General features: G+C 43.7%; 4 non-coding genes across 4 annotated transcripts; all 4 read right to left on the bottom strand.

The window, feature by feature from the left end:
* Window positions 1–225: 225 nt before the first annotated feature.
* Window positions 226–297, bottom strand: TRNAT-CGU (transfer RNA threonine (anticodon CGU)). Its single transcript has one exon. It is a non-coding gene; the product is annotated as a tRNA-Thr (tRNA).
* Window positions 298–506: 209 nt separating this feature from the next.
* On the bottom strand, window positions 507–578 carry TRNAT-CGU (transfer RNA threonine (anticodon CGU)). Its single transcript has one exon. It is a non-coding gene; the product is annotated as a tRNA-Thr (tRNA).
* Window positions 579–787: 209 nt separating this feature from the next.
* Window positions 788–859, bottom strand: TRNAT-UGU (transfer RNA threonine (anticodon UGU)). The gene has a single exon. It is a non-coding gene; the product is annotated as a tRNA-Thr (tRNA).
* A 350-nt stretch (window positions 860–1,209) lies between these two features.
* Window positions 1,210–1,281, bottom strand: TRNAT-UGU (transfer RNA threonine (anticodon UGU)). The gene has a single exon. It is a non-coding gene; the product is annotated as a tRNA-Thr (tRNA).
* Window positions 1,282–17,794: the final 16,513 nt, after the last annotated feature.

Raw genomic sequence — 17,794 nt, 5'->3', positions numbered from 1 at the left:
CTGAACTAAGAACGCTGATTGCGCTGTACTGTTTGAAGCATTTATCAACTAATAATTTATCATCACGTGAAATATTGAACAACTTGCCTTTCGTGGAGATTGAACTCACGACCCCTTATTTACAAGACATGTGCCCCAGCACTGACCTAAGAAGGCCTTCTAACTTGAGCAGTTGCGAGCATTTATCAAGAAATATGTTATCATCAGATGAAGTATTGAAACATTTGCCATCTGTGAGTATTGAACTCACTACCCCTGGTTTACGAGACCAGTGCTCTGCCTCTGAGCTAAGAAGGCTGGCTACGGGTTACTGTTGCAAGCATTTATCAAATTATAAGTTATCATCTCATGAAATATTAAATCGCGTGCCTTCTGTGAGGATTGAACTCACGAATCCTGGTTTCCAAGACCAGTGCTCTATGACTGGAGTACGAAGGTCGCTTAACTCCGACTGTTGCGAGCATCTATCTTGTAAAATTCATCATCAGATGAAGTACTGAAACGCTTGCCTTCTGTGAGGATCCAACGCACGACCCCTGGTTTACGAGACCAGTGCTCTATCGCTGAGCTAAGAAGGCCGGTTACTGCGTACTGTTGCAAGCATTTATCAACTAATAAGTTATCGTCAGAAGAAATATTAAAACACTTGCTTTCTCTGAGGTTTGAACCCACGACCCCCGGTTTACAGGACCAGTGCTCTACCATTGAGCTTAGAACGCTGATTACCAGTACTGTTTGAAGCATTTATCAACTTATAAGTTATCATCTCATGAAATATTAAATCACGTGCCTTCTGTGAGGATTGAACTCACGACCCCGGGTTTACAAGACCAGTGCTCTACCACTGAGCTAAGAAGGCTGGTTAACGCGCACTGTTGCAAGCATTTATCAACTAATAAGTTATCATCAGAAGAAATGTTAAAACACGTGCCTTCTGTGAGGATTGAACTCACGAATCCTGGTTTCCCAGTCCAGTGCTCTATGACTGGAGTACGAAGGTCGCTTACCTCCGACTGTTGCGAGCATTTATCTTGTAAAATTCATCTTCAGGTAAAGTACTGAAACGCTTGCCTTCTGTGAGGATCCAATTCACGACCCCTGGATTACGAGACCAGTGCCCTATCGCTGAGCTAAGAAGGCTGGCTACTGCATACTGTTGCAAGCATTTATCAACTTATAAGTTATCATCGCATGAAATATTAAATCACGTGCCTTCTGTGAGGATTGAACTCACGACCCCTGGTATACAAGACCAGTGCTCTACCACTGAGCTAAGAAGGCTGGTTAACGCGCACTGTTGCAAGTATTTATCAACTAATAAGTTATCATCAGAAGAAATATTAAAACACTTGCCTTCTGTGATGTTTGAACTCACGACCCCTGGTTTACAGGACCAGTGCTTTACCACTGAACTAAGAACGCTGATTGCGCTGTACTGTTTGAAGCATTTATCACCCAATAATTTATCATCATCATCATCATCATCATCTGTTTACCCTCCAGGTTCGGTTTTTCCCTCGGACTTAGCGAGGGATCCCACCTCTACCGCCTCAAGGGCAGTGTCCTGGAGCTTCAGACTCTTGGTCGGGGGATACAACTGGGGAGTATGACCAGTACCTCGCCCAGGCGGCCTCACCTGCTATGCTGAACAGGGGCCTTGTGGGGGGATGGGAAGATTGGAAGGGATAGGCAAGGAAGAGGGAAGGAAGCGGCCGTGGCCTTAAGTTAGGTACCATCCCGGCATTCGCCTGGAGGAGAAGTGGGAAACCACGGAAAACCACTTCCAGGATGGCTGAGGTGGGAATCGAACCCACCTCTACTCAGTTGACCTCCCGAGGCTGAGTGGACCCCGTTCCAGCCCTCGTACCACTTTTCAAATTTCGTGGCAGAGCCGGGAATCGAACCCGGGCCTCCGGGGGTGGCAGCTAATCACGCTAACCACTACACCACAGAGGCGGACAATAATAATAATAATAATAATGATAATGTCCGCCTCTGTGGTGTAGTGGTTAATGTTATTAGCTGCCACCCCCGGAGCCCTGGGTTCGATTCCCGGCTCTGCCTCGAAATTTAAAAGTGGTACGAGGGCTGTAACCGTGTACACTCAGCCTTGGGAGGTCAACTGAATAGAGGTGGGCTTCGATTCCCACCTCTGCCATCCTGGAAGTGTTTTTCCGTGGTTTCCCACGTCTCCTCCAGGCAAATTCCGGGATGGTACCTAACTTAAGGCCACGGCCGCTTCCTTCCCTAATTCTTGTCTATCCCTTCCGATCTTCCCATCCCCCACCAAGGCCCCTGTTCAGTATAGCAGGTGGGGCCGCCTGGGCGAGGTACTGATCATTCTCCCCAGTTGTATCCCCCGGTCCGATGTCTGAAGCTCCAGGACACTGCCCTTTAGGCGGTAGAGTGAGATCCCTCGCTGAGTCCGAGGGAAAAACCGAACCTGGAGTGTAAACTGATGATAATAATAATAATAATAATAACTAAAATAATAACAGTTATGTGTGGCAGTCACCGACTCATGGATCCAGCAAACTCATCATGTGTCCTTATGCGCTTAGCAACTTGCGTCACATTCATTGTTTCCTGATCAATACCAAAACAACGACAGTCAGCAATTACATTCCAACCAGCCATATCACAAACAAAAATTCCCTACCTTTATGAAATCACATATCATTTACCCAACTGCACCTACTTAACTATGTACTCAACACAATACTCCCCTTCCCATTAATTTTATCATACTATCTCCATCCATTGCATATCATCCGATTATTAAACACGCTTCCCATAGACATACATCACTATTCCAAACACGTACCCCCTTGTCCACCCTCTAACTTTACCTCTTTCATTCTGCTCTCACAGGACTTTTTTACCGCACGTAAATACCTGTTCAACTCGCCCCCGCTTTACCACTGTTTTATAATCCATCTTAAAATAGACTACTCATCCCCTCTTCCCAATAGTTTCCGCTGCTCAGCACTCAGTAATCTATCTTTTATCTTACTCGTTTCTACACAGTCACTTAATAAGTGAAAATCGCCATTCACTGCCCCGCAAACTATACACATTGTCCTGTCCCTCCCTTGTAACTATCCTTTATTCCTATGCAATCCCATAAACCACCACATCATCCCATACCATTTTGACCTGTCAACGTATCTAATATTTATCCCTGCTACCTCCTCTATTTTAATAAAAACAGTCAGCGAATTTCTCAGTCTACTTTCCCCCAATAATTTCTGCCTATGAATGTCTCTAATCCTCCTCACAAGCATCCTCGTCCCTCTAACTTCTGTCTTCGTCCAAATCTCCCCCCACAGATGCCCTAATCCTATCACCCTCCCACATTCCTGTCTTTTCAAAATCATCCAGTACCTAACTATTCTTTTCACACCCTCCGATTCCAAATCCTCCCCACACATTCATTCCGCCCCTGCATTTGCTGTGCACCCCGGCAGACCCATTACTATCTTACCAAAACTACTAATAATACGTCTTAATTCCCCTCTTTTCTCATCCAACCCCCAAACTTCTGCGCCATACAATACCCTCCCGAAAATCACCGATCTTAACACTAGCTTCAAGGCTTTATAACTAATACCCGGGTATTTAGCTATCAAGTTTCTGACTGAGGCAAGGGCTGCTAATCCTTTTTTTTTACCCTACTAATCTGATCGTTCCAGGTTCCTTTACTGTGAATAATAACTCCTAAATATTCCAACTTCCTTACTTGTTCCAACCTTTCTCCCTGCAGGACCCATTTCCCTTCTATCTTTTTCCTTTGTTTACCAGGGCTACTAATATTTTAGATTTATTCCCATTAATCCTCAATCCTCATTTCCTCGCAAATAGCGACACTGCATTTAACTCTCTCTGCATCCCTCCTGGAGTTAGAGTCATCAATATCACGTCATTAGCAAATATCAGTCCCGGTACCTTCAGGCCATTAATTACCGGCACGGCCCAATTGCTTGCCCCGTGCCCCTCCAAAATATCGTTAATAAATCAAATAAACAATATTGGCGATAACTTGCATCCTTGCTTTAAACCCACCTTGGATCTAAGGGTCTACTCAGTCTCCCGTCTCCCAATTTTACACAAAACCTGACTACCCTATATATTCCCTCTACTGCCCTCACCATCTTTTCCGAAACCCCCAGCCTGCCTAATTTCTCTAATAGAGCCTCTCTATTCACCTTATCAGACGCTTTTTCAAAATCTATTGCTGCCACATAAACTGTACTTCTAGCCAGGCTCTTATACTTTTCTAAAACAGTCTTTACTATCATTATATTATCCACTGTTCTTTTCTTTTTCCTAAATCCCCCTTGGAAATCTGTCAATATTTCATTTTCTTCAGCCCACTCGCTTAACCTGTTCACCAACACCCCAGTGTATATTTTACTTAAGGAGTCTAACAGTGATATTCCTCTATAATTGTTCAAACTGTTCCTACTACCCTTACCCTTATATATTGGGCATACAATTCTTATTTCCCTTTCCTTCGGGTACTTACCTCCCTCATTGATCTTATTGAATAGTTTAACTATGCTCTCTATCATTGTCTCATTTTTGCTAATTTCTTTCCAAAACTTATTATTTATCCCATTACATCCGCCGGCCGACTTTCCCCTAACTCTGCTTATCACACTCTAGATTTCTTCCCTTGTAATATCCTTGTCCAGTTCATAAATTGCCACTCTCCTATTCCTCCAAATTACTTCTTCCCCCGTCCCTATCCATCCTTCTTCCCCCTTCTCCCCTAGTAATTCACCAAAGTACCTCACCCATTGAACTTCCTCAATGCTCGTTCCCTCTATATTCCTTCCACCCTTAATTATTCTATTAATCTTTTCCCATACTTTTTCAATGCCGTTAGTCTTACAATCCTTATTTATAGCTTCAGTTTGTTCCTCTAACCACGCCTTTTTTACCTCACAAATTTTCTTTTGATACTCCTTCCTCAATTTCCAGAAAATCTCCCTTTCTGCGCTCCCACCTTTCTTTCTGTACTCTCCTAACGCACCCAGCACCCTCCTCCGCACTCCTTCATACTCTCTATTAAACCATTCTTCACCCTCTTTCTTATTTCTCTTTCTACATTCTGCCTTCTGCGCTATCATCTTTATTGTATGTAGCAGCAATCCCAAGGCTTTATCAATATTATTCTACTCTATCGCATCTTCCCACCCATATTTCAGAAGTTGTACTTCCTCTTTTGCTACCCTATTCCAATCCCGTCCCACTTTATCTGACCATTTATACTTATTATATCCACTCCCTTGTTTATCCTTCGTCTCAGCTTCCTTCCTTATACATTTCTCTTCACCCCTTTTCAACATAACCAAAGCTGGGAAATGGTGTGATTCAATCCAGTCTCCTATTTCCATTCTTACAATATCCTCCATCACTCCTTCCGAGCTTAAAACCATATCTATCACACTACCTCCCTCCTCAGTAACATATGTCAATTTCCCCGTACTGTCACCCTCGATCCATCCATTCAGAATATTCAAATTCCCCTCAGCGCAAATCTCTAGGAGCTTCTCCCCATAACTGTTTATAATTTTATCCTCACTACTTCTACAACATACACATTCCATTCTCCCTCCTATATACTGGGCTCTGTTCCCCTATTCTCGCGTTCCAATCTCCGAATAACAACATATCTTCTTCTCCTGCAATCTTTCCTCTTATCCTACGAATATCCACCAATAATTCTTCAAAAAATTACTTATTTACATATGATGAACTACTAGGATGGCAATAAACGAACGCTAGATTTATTTTCTTCCTCCTTCCTTCCACACCTCCCATATTCAATCTCAACCATATAGTTTATTTCATATCTGTCTCTATATCCTCTACCATTTCACTAATTTCTTCCCTAATTAATACTATCATCCATCCTGGTGCACGTCCCTTATTCCTCTCCTTTCTTCTATATTTATATTTTATCACAAACCCCTTCCATGAGATCTCCCTCCCTGTTTCCAGCCACGTCTCCAAGAGTGCCACAACAACGAAACTTTCTATTACTTCCTAAACTTTCTTATTTCCTAATATTGGTTCAATAGTCCCTCAATATTCACACATCCTATTTTCCAATATAGTTATAACTTTCCCTCCCTCCCTCCCTTCTAAGTCTCCCCTTCTATTCTTGCTCCTTGTAGTTATCGACCTCTCATCCCTTGTCTCCATTCCTCCTTTTTTAACCAACCTATACCGTTCCATGTTCTCCGTATCCTCTATCCCTTTACGTACATTTCCCCAGAGGTCTTTTAAACTCCTACTTCTTGCTTTACTCATAATTGCTTTACTTTCCTGTCGATCAGTATTCTCGTGTGCTTTCTTGCTCACTGAACCACTACACTCTGCTTTCACCGTTTCTTGCTGCTCACCCTCACTCACCCCTTCACTATCTTGATCTTCTGTATCCACACTACGCTGTCCGTTCTCTTCTGAGATGATCTCCTCTCCTTCCGCGTCTCCCCTCTCCTTCGTTACTTCTTTCTTCCTTCCATCTTGCCTTGTCATCTCTCCTCCCTCGGAAATAACGCATTCGACCATCTCCTTTAGCTTCGTCACTGAGTGCTCCCTAACCCATCGTCCGTTCGTCACCACCAAACTCTGACCTCTTATTCGTGCTTTTAGCCCCTGATTTCTCGCTCTCCATAGGTGTCTGCTCAAGATCTTCATATTTTCACTTCATTCTTTTCCCATGTCTCTTTTCACCCCTACTTTCTGTCCCTGTAAATTATTACTGTTACCTAACACAATTTCTGCCATTAGGGTAGAGAAAATTTTTAACTTAATCGGCCTCCGTCCTTTACTTTTTTAAACTCTCTCTACATCGTCTATGTCTATTTCACTGAAGTTTATCTTCATCCTATCCCGTATGACTTCTACCACCTTGGATGTCAGGTCCATCTTGCCCACCCTCTCACATTACTCCACACCATATATAAATAGGGCTTTCTTCAATCTCTCACGCCTGTACCCCTCCGCTTCTCCCTTCACCTTCATCACCTCCTCTTCCAGATGTTTCACTCTCCCTCTTAATAACTCGATTTCCCTCTCATTCTTGTTCACTCTCCTGCTCGATTCTTCCGTCTTCGTTTCTAGCTATTTCAAGAAGGCTTGTTAACTCGTACTGTTGCCAGCATTTATCAAGTTATAAGTTATCATCAGATGAAATACTAAAATACTAGCCTTCCGTGAGGTTTGAACTCACGACCCCTGGTTTAAAACACCAGTGCTCTACCACTGAGATAATAAGGCTGCTAAACGAGTGCTGTTCGAAGCATTTATCAACTAATAACTTATCATCAGGTGGAATATTAAAACACTTGCCTTCTCTGAGGATTGAACTCACGACCCCTTGTTTACAAGACTAGTGGTCCACCACTGAGCTAAGATGGCTGGTTAACTCGTACTGTTGGTTTCATTTATCGACTAATAAGTTATCATCAGATGAAATATTATGCATTTGCCTTCTGTGACCACTGGTTTACAACACCTGAGCCCTACCACTGAGCTAAGAAGGTTGTTTAACGCGTAATCTTGCAAGCATTTATCAATTAATAAATTAAAAATAATAACAAAAAAATAATAATAACGATCGTATGGCCTCATCTACCGTGTGCAGACATTTCAATTCGACGCTATCTGGCTGTCTGCTCATCAATTTCGACGTTCCGATTTACTCCAGGCCCACTAGATTGCAGACTGAATAAACAGAACGTATCTTCGGCGTCTCTGACAGAGATTTTAATTAATTATGTCGTGTAAACACCAAACGTGTCACTAGAGATCTTTTACATGCCGACATCGTACGACATGGAGTGTCGAATGGACTTTTCTCCGCCCTTCAAGAATCTGACTACCCCTGCCATGTTTGAACCCGCCATCTTCTACTCGTGAGGTCGACACTCTACCACTTATCCACAGAGGCAGGTAAAGATTAACGTATCATCACATGAAATATTAAAACACTTGCCTTTTGTGAGGCTTGAACTCACCACCCCTGCTTGTGAAGATAAGTGCTCTGCCACTGAGATAATAAGGATGATTTACGCACGCTTTTGTAAGCATTTCTCAAATAATAAATTATCATCAGATGAGATATGAGAACACTTGCCTTCTGTGAGGTTTGAACTCACGACCCCTTGTTGACGAGATCAGTGCTCCACCACTCAGCTGAGAAAGCTGGTTAACGCGTGCTGTTGGAAACATTTCATCATCATCATCATCATCTGTTTAACCTCCAGGGTCGGCTTTTCCCTCGGACACAGCGAGGGATCCCACCTTTACCGCCTCAAGGGCAGTGTCCTGGAGCTTCAGACTCTTGGTCGTGGATACAACTGGGGAGAATGACCAGTACCTCACCCAGGTGGCCTCACCTGCTATGCTGAACAGGGGCCTTGTGGAGGGATGGGAAGATTGGAAGGGATAGGCAAGGAAGAGGGAAGGAAGCGACCGTGGCCTTATGTTAGGTACCATCCCGGCATTTGCCTGGAGGAGAAGTGGGAAACCACGGAATACCACTTCCAGGATGGCTGAGGTGGGAATCGAACCCACCTCTACTCAGTTGACCTCCCGAGGCTGAGTGGACCCCGTTCCAGCCCTCATACCACTTTTCAAATTTCGTGGCAGAGCCGGGAATCGAACCCGGGCCTCCGGGGGTGGCAGCTAATCACGCTAACCACTACACCACAGAGGCGGACTTGGAAACATTTATCAACTAATAACATATCATCAGATGGAATACTAATACACGGTGAGAAACGAACTCATGCCCCCTGTTTACAACACCAGTGTTCTACCACTCAGCTACGAAGGCTGGTTCGTGCGTATTGTTGCAAGCATGTATCAACTAATAAGTTACCAGATCATATATTAAAACACTTGCCTTCTGTAAAGATTGAACTGACCACACCTGGTTTACAAGACCAGTGCTGTACCACTGAGCTAGGAAGGCTGGTTACGAAGTACTGTTGCAAGCATTTATCAACTAATAATTTATCATCCCATGAAATAATATACCACTTTCCTCCTGTGGAGATTGAACTCACGACCCCTTGTTAACAAGACCTGTGCTCTAACACTGAGCTAACCAGGGCGGTTAGCGCGTGGTGTTGCATGCATTTACCAACTAATAATTTATCATCACGTGAATTAATAAAATACTTGCCTTCCCTGACGATTGAACTCACGACACCTTCTTTACAAGATTAGTGCCCTACCACTGAGCTATGTAGGCTTGTTAGCGCGTACTTTAACAAGCACTTGTCAACTAATAAGTGGGCATCAGATGAGATTAAAACGCGTGCCTTCTGTGAGCATTGAACTCAGCGAGGGATCCCACCTCTACCGCCTCAAGGGCAGTGTCCTGGAGCTTCAGACTCTTGGTCGGGGGATACAACTGGGGAGTATGACCAGTACCTCGCCCAGGCGGCCTCACCTGCTATGCTGAACAGGGGCCTTGTGGAGGGATGGGAAGATATAGGCAAGGAAGAGGGAAGGAAGCGGCCGTGGCCTTAAGTTAGGTACCATCCCGGCATTCGCCTGGAGGAGAAGTGGGAAACCACGGAAAACCACTTCGAGGATGGCTGAGGTGGGAATCGAACCCACCTCTACTCAGTTGACCTCCCGATGCTGAGTGGACCCCGTTCCAGCCCTCGTACCACTTTTCAAATTTTGTGGCAGAGCCGGGAATCGAACCCGGGCCTCCGGGGGTGGCAGCTAATCACGCTAACCACTACACCACAGAGGTGGACAGCATTGAACTCACGACCCCTAATTTACAAGACCAGTGCTCTACCACCGAAGTACGAAGGGTGCTTAACTCGTACTGTTGCGAGCATTTATCAACTAATACGATATTATCAGATGGAATATTAGAACACTTGCCTTCTGTGAGGATTGAACTCACGGCCCATGCTTTACGCGTCCAGTGCTCCACCACTGATCTAAGACGGCTGGTTACGGCGTACTGTTGCAGTATTTATCAAATAAGAAGTTATCATCGCATGAAATATTAAAACGGATGCCTTCTGTTAGGATTGAACTCACGACCCCTGGTTTACAACACCTGAGCTCTACCACTGAGTTAACGAGGATGTTTAACGCGTACTGTTGCAAGCATTTATCAACTATTTAATTAATAAATAATAATAATAATAATAATAATAATAATAATAATAATAATAATAATAATAATAATAATAATAATTCTAGTCTTTTGTTTTGGATGAAAAGGGATCTTCTGATTCCAGAGAAGAAATCTGGTCTTCCTTGCATCTGCACTAGCGGGAGATGAGGAGTGCATAAAACTCTTCCTGGACTTCACTCGAGTTGGTGATAATTTATGTCCATTTATGGGGTGGGCTGAGCTGGTAGAAGCCCTTAACCTCTCCATATTTGCAGCTACTTCGCGTCTGATCTCAGGAGGGGCTATTCCTGCAAAGGAGTACAATTTGTCTGTTGTTGTTGGTTTCAGACATCCTTTAATATGTCTGCATGTTTCACTCAGGGCGACATCGACCTTTCTGCCATGTGTGGATTTATACCAAACGCGTCTAGCATACTCCCCTGATGCGTAACAAAGTGCTAAGGCTGTCTGTCCTTACCGTATGAGGGTGGGCGCCCCACTTAGAACCTGTCACTTTACGGAGCAGGGAGTTCCGACAGGAGACCTTTGTCTTGATGTTTTAACAGTGCTCCCTGTATGTTAGAGAACGATCCAAATTAACACCCAAATATTTCGGTGTGTAATTATGTTCTAGAACTTTGTCCTTCCACTTCACTTGCAGCTTCCTTGAGGCTTGTTTGTTCTTCAGATGGAAAGCACATACTTGAGTTTTTATGTGTTTGGTTTGAAATTATTGGCTCAACATAAATGCCTTTGATTGATTTTAATAATCTACCATTAATTCCATAGTCCCCCAGTATGGTGAACATATTTTCCCTCGGTACACTGCCATATGCTTTCTCTAGATCTACGAAACATATACACAACTGCCTATTCCTCTCGTAGCATTTCTCAATTACCTGGCGCATACTGAAAGTCTGATCCTGGCAGCCCCTCTGTGGTCTGAAACCACACTGGTTTTCATCCAACTTCCTCTCAACTACTGATCGCACCCTCCCTTCCAAGATGCCAGTAAATACTTTGCCTGGTATACTAATCAATGGTGTACCTCGATAGTTGTTGCAATCCTTCCTGTTTTCTCTTTTATATATAAGTGCAATTACTGCTTTTGTCCAATCTGAAGATGCCTTACCAACACTCCATGCTAATTTTACTACTCTATGAAGCCATTTCATCCCTGCCTTCCCACTATACTTCACCATTTCATTCTAATTTCATCTATTCCTGCTGCTTTATGACAATGGACTTTATTTACCATCCTTTCCATTTCCTCAAGCGTAATTTCACCAACATCATTTTCCTCCTCCCCATGAGCTTTGCTGTTCGCAACACCACCAGGATGAATTCCTTTTACGTTGCAAAGATGTTCAAAATATTCCCTCCACCTCTCCAGTGATTTCCTGGGATCTATTATGAGTTCACCTGAATTACTCAAAACAATGTTCATTTCTTTTTTCCCTCCCTTCCTAAGATCCTTTATTACAGTCTGTTACCGTGTTTTGGTGGTAGTTATGCATGAAAGAAGGTGCGGGGGTGGTGAACGGGTCTCAAGCTACTAAAGTGAAATTAATTTTAAAATTTAACAAGGTTATATTTTCTTTTCAAAATTAGGTAACAACAAATAGAACAGGTACTTAGTAGCCGAAACACGATTGACAAATACATTTACATAGGTACCCCATTTGGGGCTTCAAAAGTCAGAAACATAATTCTTGAGCAATGAGCCCAACCTTACAATGAACACCATACAACAAAGGGGCCGAAAACCCCCAAACATGCCAGAAACATCTGCTTCCAATTACATCCAAAAGCCTCCTTGAGGCAGAAACACAATTTTCAAGAAAGGGTAACTTCCCCCTAAAATACAAGCCTATCATAGGCCACTCCGAACTCCACCTTTAAGCTGTCCTCAAAGGACATATACACAGGGGTAAAATACCCAACCTACTGAGGTCTGTTAAATAACAAGAAGATTAATACATGACCTCTAAAATACAATTTGAGAGGAGGCGAACTTGCACTCCCAATACACTTTACTTAAGACCTACTTGGCACTAGGCCGTTAATACAAGGGCTAATCCCATACTACAGAGGTGACTTAATAGCAATTTACATTATATTACGGAAGAATTGGTTGAGAAAAATAAGTTCACCTCAAGACGATGTGAGTGGGAGCTCGAGAGGGTTAAGCACTCTCTATCCCGATATGTCGTTTGAAAATAGAATAGATACCAGTTGTTTTTACATTTTAGGAAAAGGTTACATGGTTGAACGCTTAGAACCCGCCCCGAAAGTTAAACTGCTGAGCTAGCAAAGAAAGAAGTTATTAATCGGCCATTACCTTGTTGTTGACCGCTGCCGAAGAAAGAGGCGCTTCCCGCCCCCTGCTATGTACTTAACACACTGAAAGATGGAACAAAAGTGGCCCGGAGACCCAAAAATCAGCAGTTTATAACCTCTCGTGGAAGGTTCTAGGCGTTAGGGGAATGAAAACACCCGCCCACAATTATTTTATTGGCTAGGACCCCGCAATCGATACAAGTTGGGGGAAGATACTCCAGATTGGTCAGAAATTAATAGAAGAATTCCGGGATTGGATACATTCATAACAAGGGGAAGAAAGGGGTAAATATTGCCAACTTAAACAAAGACAGAAAGAAATTTAACAAAGAACAAACTCTTGAAATTAAATTTTCTCCAACAAAATAGTTCTTTGACTCCGCACTAGGTTGCACTATTGTAGATCTTCAGTAGTGACCTCTAGAAGAGAAAGTTCACACTTCTTACTTCAAGCGAAACAAAAACACATCAAAAATGACACAGTTCTAAAACTCCAAAATTTACAGGTAGTGACATCTTCTGAGAAGGTAGAAAATTAATACCGTCAATAAAGTTCAGACTTCCTCCAGCAGAGGAGTTTCAACAGGCGCACATTTTAAATTAGCGGAGTGGAGGTGTACCGCCCGGTACAGACCTCCCCCCCCCCCAAAAGTTCCTCCAGGGATTTCACATGAAGTCAGTTTGAAACAAGTTCCAAGTTATGATGTGAATATGAAGATAGATTGCAGAAGCATTCATGAGATTTTCTTAATTTGGTTTTTTTTTTTTCAAAATTTTGTTGTTGCAAGTGAAGTAAAGTCTTTAAGTTTGTAGAATTTGAGTTCTGAAGATTAACTTTTAATACTTAAAAGTGATGAAAAATTTGCAATGTCCACCAAATATTGCTGTTGAATTCCCAAGTGTAGTCGATGCTTATAGTAACTGTTCATGTAGTTGATGGTGATGAAGTGGGACGGCCAGACCGGCCGTTGCGGCTTGCGTCCAAAGGAGGCCGCTCGGACCCCTCAAGTACCCTGAGATACCGCTCGCCCGCACTATGAGGGGAGCAGAGGTGTTGAAGCACGCCGCGCCCGCGGTGAACATATACAGGCTGCGGGCAAGTAGCAGGTCGTGCGCCGCACATCAGCCTTGGCCGGGAGGAGAGCTCCGGCTGGCCGTGCACACGTCGTCCTCGCTGGGGCCGAGGGGGCCCGTCCTCAGCTCCAGTTTTTGCACGGCGCCGCGCGGCTGCGGGGGCACTGAAACATTAAAGCTTGGCGGCAGAATAGTGTTGGACTATCATCTTCTTTGAGGGTACAGGCTTGTGGAGAGGTTGAGGGGCCAGCGGCGTGCAAATATCCATGGCATAAGTTAAGCCACTGTGTAAGGTGGAGCAGGAGACGGGAGCGTGGTAATGGCCGTGGCAAGGACAGGATGGCAGTTTAACGGATCGGGGCAGGTTTTACAAAAGGCTTACATCTAAAACCAAAATATTACAGAAGGGGCAGAATGCCTTAAAAGTTGAACTCAAAAAAAATATATATATATAACCTTCATATTCCTTTCAAATTATATGAAGCAAGTTAACACAAAATTTACACTGGTTTCACCTGTGACAGGTGAACCCTAAATATCCTCTCGGTGGCTGGATTGCTTAATAACAACGTAACCGGGGTGAGGAAATCGAGAATAACACATGGCCCATGGAATCTGGGGGCAAGCTTGCCCGCGGGAACAAAATTCTTGACCATTACCTGGTCACCTACATTTAAAGGGGTGGGTCTCCGTCCACGATCATACCTTTCCCTAACCTTTTCATGAGATACCATAAGATTGGCTTTAGCCTTCTTCCAAAGATCTTTGATATTATCCGGATCTATTGTCTCGGGTAGAATGTCACTCAGAGACCAGAGGTTAGAGAGCGGCGTGTTGGGAACAAACTTGAACATCAAGGAAGCTGGAGTGAACTTATGAGATTCATGAACCGCCGAATTCAAAGCAAAAGCTAACCAATGCAGGGACGTGTCCCACCTGGAAGGATCTTCATGATGATAGGCGATAAGTGCGGACCTGAGATTACGATTAACCCGTTCAGCCAGAGATGGTTGAGGGTAATAAGCAGAAGTAGTTACATGAGAGATGGACAAGTCAAAACAGAATTTACGAAAAAGATTAGATGTAAAAGCCTTAGCATTATCAGATACAATATATTGGCACGGACCAAAAGAAGCAAAAATAGAATTTAAGCAAGTAATTGTAGACTGAGCGGTAGCCAGCTTAGTCGGAAATAACCAAGAAAATCTGGTAAAACCATCTACACATACAAAGATGAATTTGTTGGCATTTCCCTTCGACTGGGGGAAGGGTCCTACATAATCAATATACAGGCGTTCCATGGGGCGCGACGCTTGATGAGAAGACAAAAGGCCTACTTTAGTGGACATGGTGGGTTTACTGAGCAAACAAGATTTACAAGTTTTTACAAGTTCCCGAATTTCACCGTCCATACCTTTCCAGATGAACCTTTCACGAATCTTTTCACGGGTTTTAAAGATTCCAAAATGCCCCCCCAATGGGGTCTCATGATAGTATTTGAAGATCATAGGCACCAGAACAGCTGGAACGACAACTTTCATCATCTTGTCATGCCTCGAAGGGCAACATAAAACACCATTCCTCAGAACATAAGGGACAACATGTTCCCCAGAAGAAAGGGTTTCCATTATCGGAGCCAGCGTCGGATCTTCCCGTTGGTATTTCTCAATATCCCTAAACAGCATGGGAGCATCTGTTAAGATGGCATTAACACCAGATAGTATGGACTCGGAAGGTGATGAACTGTCGACCGGTTCGTGGGCCTCGACGTCGTTATGAAACATACGGCTGAGTCCATCAGCAACAACATTTTCAGTACCTCTGATATGTCTAACATCAAATTGGAAGGCGGAAATACGAATAGCCCAGCGGGCTATACGACCAGTACGACGCGGCCTACCTAAGACCCAGCTTAAGGCTTGATTATCTGTCTCCAGGTCGAATTTGACATGTTCCAGATAGAGACGGAACTTTTCTAAGGCAAATAAGACTGCCAACCCTTCAAGCTCATAGATGGAATACTTGGCTTCTTGAGCCGACAAGGTCCTAGATGCATAGGCGATGGGTCGCCTCCCTAATTCAGTCTCTTGAAGAAGGACTGCAGCTACCGCCGACGACGACGCGTCGGTTTGTACGATGAATTTCTTCGAGAAATCAGGCATAACAAGAACAGGGGCATTACAGAGAGCTAATTTAAGGTCTTCAAAAGCGGCTTGTTGAGAAGGTCCCCACTCGAATTTGATGCCTTTCCTACGAAGAAGATTTAAGGGCGCCGCTCTATTAGCGAAGTTAGGAATAAACTTCCTGAAGAAATTCACCATACCAATGAACCTGGCGATACCTTTAATGTCCTTGGGAGGTTTAAAATCACGGATGGCCTGTGTTCTAGAATGATCGACTGCTACACCATCGGGTGACACAATATGCCCTAGGAATGACATAGAGGGCTTAGCAAAGGCAACCTTGGACAACTTAACAGTTAACCCAGCCTTACGAAGGCGATCGAGAACTTCTCGCAGATGATCTAGATGTTCTTCAAAAGTCTCTGAAAATACGACGACATCATCCAAGTAGTGATATAAGTACTCAAATTTGATGTCGGAGAAGACCCTATCTAGTAGCCTAGTGAGTACAGCTGCTCCGGTGGGGAGCCCGAAAGGCACGCGGTTGTATTCGTATAAATTCCAGTCCGTGGCAAACGCTGTAAGGTGTTTAGACTCTTCAGCAAGGGGAATTTGATTATAGGCCTGATTTAAGTCCAAGATGGTGAAGAACTTGGCCTTACGAAACCATGAAAAACAAGAATGAAGGTCAGGAAGGGGCACAGATTGCAACACCACCTTCCGATTGAGAGCCCTGTAATCAATGACAGGCCTGAAGCCTCCTTGGGGTTTCGGGACTAGAAAAATAGGCGATGAATACGCCGACTTAGAGGGCCTAATAATACCATCCTTCAACATCTGATCGATAATTTCTTTCAGAGCCTTCATTTTAGGTGGAGATAGCCTATAAGGTGGAAAACGGACAGGAATCGAATCCGTGACCTCAATTTTGTATTCAATAAGGTCAGTAACACCAAGAGTATCAGAGAACACCTCGGGAAACGACTGACACAGTTTGCGAATACTATCAGCCTGCTCCTCAGGTAGATGTCTAAGGTCTAACAACATCTCATCCTGGGTAGGCGAAATAGAAGAACATGACACAGAATTACACTTTAATAGTGGTATTTTACAACTAGAAGCAAATTTGAATGTGCACGACCTAGACTGGAGATCGAGCACAAGACCAGTGTGAGAAATAAAGTCAGCTCCCAATATAATGGGGCAAGACAATTGCTTGGCCACAAACAATTTAATTTTCCATGTAAACTTAAAAATACGAATCTTGACCAGTAAGGAACCTAGAATTTCTAATGGAGATGAATTAGCCGAAACGTATTGAACAGGAGAAGAGACATAGTCAGGAAGTTTACAAACCGATTTCAATTTAGAATACCATTCAGCCGAAATAATCGAACAAACACTGCCTGAATCTAAGAGAGCTGTTATAGGCTCGTTATTTAACTCAATCTTAAGAAAAGGAACAGGTGCGGGGGTATCCGCCGCAATCCTAAGACATTCTTTAGGGCATTCAAAAGATGAATTTGAAGGCTGATCGTTCTCTGCATTTACAACCTGTTTACTAGGGGCTGAGTCTCGGGAAGATGGATTAGTCGACTCAGCCGAAGCCACTAGTCACTTTTTATTATTGGCATAGATGGAATTTGCACCAGAAGTTGAGCAGGAGGGGGTGCTATTTGAGTTCGGACAATTCTTGGCAATATGTGAGAAAGCCCCACATTTAAAACAGCCTTGTGATGACCCGGCTCCATTCCTTGTCCCACTTGACTTGATCAGCGGACACTTGTTGCGCAGATGGTCAGGCGACCCGCAAGCATAACATTTACGGGGATTGACTGGTCGGCGAGGTGGCGGCCGAGTGTTACTAAAGGAAGGCGGGGGTTCTTTCGCGACACGCAAAGAATCGGCGTATCTAACTCCTTCCGCTGAGACGGCCAATGCTTCAAGTTCAGAGAAGGTTTGCGGGCACGCCGCGAAACACAAGTATGATCTATAAGATGGTGAAATGCCTTCTACAATAGCCTGTACAATCTGATCTTCAGGAAAATGAAGGGCAAACACCCTAGTGTAAAACTTAATGTCCTGTATGAAATCA

This window comes from Anabrus simplex, chromosome 3 (genome assembly GCF_040414725.1).
Source record: "Anabrus simplex isolate iqAnaSimp1 chromosome 3, ASM4041472v1, whole genome shotgun sequence".
NCBI classification, from domain to species: domain Eukaryota; kingdom Metazoa; phylum Arthropoda; class Insecta; order Orthoptera; family Tettigoniidae; genus Anabrus; species Anabrus simplex.
This window is presented reverse-complemented; position numbering and strand designations above follow the sequence as displayed.